This window comes from Hylobates moloch, unplaced genomic scaffold, assembly GCF_009828535.3.
Source record: "Hylobates moloch isolate HMO894 unplaced genomic scaffold, HMol_V3 SCAFFOLD_4891, whole genome shotgun sequence".
Classification (NCBI taxonomy): Eukaryota; Metazoa; Chordata; class Mammalia; order Primates; family Hylobatidae; genus Hylobates; species Hylobates moloch.
The window spans coordinates 276-3,261 of NW_026657166.1; the positions used below are offsets into that span (position 1 = coordinate 276).

General features: G+C 64.1%; 1 pseudogene; it reads left to right on the forward strand.

Annotated features, from left to right (window-relative positions):
* The first annotated feature begins 227 nt into the window (after window positions 1–227).
* Window positions 228–2,450, forward strand: LOC131382769 (uncharacterized; annotated as a pseudogene).
* The last annotated feature ends 536 nt before the right edge of the window (window positions 2,451–2,986 follow it).

A 2,986-nucleotide genomic window follows, 5' to 3' on the forward strand; every position in this document is an offset into this window, starting at 1 on the left:
TTTCTTGCTCTGCCCCTACCCTGGCCTTGGCCCTAACCCTTACCTTGCTCTGGCTCTGCCCTTACCCTAATGCAGCTGCTGGCCCTGTCATGGCCCTGCCCTGACCTGTCCTGGCCCTGGCCCTTCCCTGCTTGAGACCTTGCCCTGGTTCTCCCCTGGCCCTGGCCCTACCCTGGCTTTGCACTGCTCTGGCCCTTGCCCTGACTCTGGTCCTGTCACTGGCCTAGCCCCAACCCTGTTGCTGGTCTTACCATGGCCCAGACCCTGCCTTGGCCCTGCCCTGACACTGTCCTGGCCCCTGGCTGTGCCAAGAACCTGCACTGTCCTTGCCCTTGTTTTGCCCTTGCCCGGAACCTGGTCCTGCCCAGGTAATGGCCATGGCCTTGGCCCTGGCCCTGCCCTGGCTGTTCCCTGGCCCTGCCCTGGTCTTGGCACTGGTCTGGCCCTGCCCTGTCTTGGCCCTATGCTTTCCTGGCCCTGCCTTGCCTGCTATGGCCCTGCCTTGGCCCTAGCCTGGCTTTGACCCTGCCCTGGCCCTATCTTGGCCTTCACCCTAGCCTCACCTGGGCACTGTGTTGGACCTGGCCATAGCACAGACCTCGCTTTGACCCTAACCCTGGCCCTGCCATGGCCCTGTCCCAGACCCTAGCCCTGCCAGGTACCTGTCCTGGCCCTGCTGTGGGCCTGGCTTTGTCTTGGTTCTTAGATGACCCTGGCCCTGCCCCTGCCCTTGCCCTTGCCCTTGCCCTGGCACTGGCCTTGGACATGTCCGTGCTCTTAACCCTGGCCCTGCCCTGGAGCTGCCACTGCCTTGGCCCTGCCGTGGCTCTGGCCCTGCCCCGGCCCTGGCCCTGCCCCGGCCCCAGCCATAGACCTGCCCTAGTTGGTCATGCCATGACTTAACCCTGTGCTACCCCAGGTCTGCTCCACCCTGTCCTGTCCCTGCCCTCCCTTTGGCCCTGCCCTGACCCCGCCTTGGCCCTCACACTGCCCTAGCACAGACCTGGTCCTATCTGTGGCCTTGGCCCAGCATGGAGCCCTGCTCCTGACCCTGGTCCTGCCATTGCCCTGTCCCTCCCCAGGCTCTGTCCTGGTCTTGTGCTGACCCTGACCCAGACCTTGGCCCTGCCCCAGCCTTATCCTAGACCTGGCCATGGCCCTGCCTCTGCCCTGGTCTGGCGCTGGCACTGGCATGGACCCTGGCCCTGGCCCTTCGCTACTGAAGGCCATACCCTAGCCCAGCCCTGGTCCTGACCCTGTCCTGGCCCTAATTTGGCCTGGCTCTACCCTGGCATGCTATTCTGCCCCTAGCCCTGACCCTGTCCCTTTCCCTGTCCTGGCCCTAGCCCCATTGCTGTTCCTGCCATGGCCCTTGTCCTGACATTGCCCTTTCCTGGTCCTGGCCCTGGCCCTGCCCAAGCCCTGCTCTGGCCCTGGTCTGAACCCTGGCCCTGCAATGGACCTGCCTTGGCCCTGCCCAGACGCTGGCTCTGGCCCCACCTTTGCCCTGGCCATACCCTTGCCATGGCCTGGACCCTGGTCCTGGTCCTTGTCCTGCCCCAGCCATGGCCCTGGCCCTGCCCTGCCTTGCCTGTGCCCTGTTCTATCCTGGGCTGGCCCTGCCATGGCCTGATCTTGCCATTGCCATGCCCTAGCCTGCCCTGCTTGTGCCCTAGATCTGCTCCGGCCTTTGCCCTGTATTGGTTGTAGCCTTGACTCAGCCCTGGACCTTCCCTGACCTTGCCTCAGCCCTGGCACTACCCTAGCCTTGCCTTGGCATTTGCGCTACTCTCTCTATGGCCTGGCTCTGGCCCTGCCTTGCACAGGCCATGCTCTTCCCTGCGTATCCCAGCCTGGGCCCAGCCCTGGTCTTACCATATTCCTGGACCCAGCCATACCCTTGTTCTGGCCCTGACCTTGCCCTGGCCCTCTCCTGGCCCTTCCTTCATCGTGCCCTGCCTTTCCATGCCCTGGCCTTGCCCTTACCCTGCATTGTCCCTGCACTGTTCCTGCCCTGCCCTGCACTGCCTTGGCCCCAGCCCTGGCCTTGCCCTTGCCCTGCCCTGACCTGACCCCAGGCCTACCGAGTCCATGAAATGGCCCTGGACCTGCCTTGCCATACTCTGTCCTGGCCCTGTATTGTCCCCACCATGCTCTGGTCCAGCACTTGCCCTGGCCCTATTGTTAGTCTTGCCACTGCTATGGCCCTGCCGTTTTTGGAAATGCCCTGTGCTACCCTCGCCCTGCCCTGCCTTGGCCTTGGCCCTACCATGGCCTTCTCCTACCCTGGCCTGGCCCTACTGTAGTCTTTTCTACCCTGGCCTGGCCCTACCCTGGTCTTTTCTACCCTGGTCTTGCCCTGCCCTTGCCTTGCCCTGCCCTGGCCTTGTCTTTGCCTTGTCCTGGTCCTCATTCTGCCCTGGCCCTGCCCTTGCTCTGGATCCTTTCTGGTTCTGCCTTCTCCTTGGCCCTGCCCTTGCTCTGGCCTTGTCCCTGGCCCAGCCTTGACCCTGGCCCTGGCCCTGACAATCCCCAGGCCCTGCCCTGGCTCTGCCTTGGCCCTGCCTTGGCCCTGTGCTATCTTAGTCCTGTCCTGGACCTGAACTTGCCCTGGCCCTACCCTCACCCTACTCTGGCCCTGCCGTACCCTGGCCTTGCCCTGCCTTGGCCCTGCCTTTGGCCTGCCCTGGCTCTGGTTCTGCCATGGACTTGCCCTTGCCCTGGACCCTCCCTGGCCATGTTTTTTCCATGTTCCTTCTCTGGCCTTGCCCTTGCCCTGTCCCCTTTCTGTTCCTGCCATGTTTCTGGCCCTGCCCTGTCCATGTCCTGGACCTGGCTCTGGCCCTGGACCTCCCTGTCCCTGCCCTGCCATACCCTGGCCCGTTCCTTGCTCTACACTGACCCTGCACTGCCTTGGCCATGTGCTACCCTAGCCCTGCCCTGGCCTTCTGCTGGCCCTGATCCTGCCATGGCCCTGGCCCTGGTC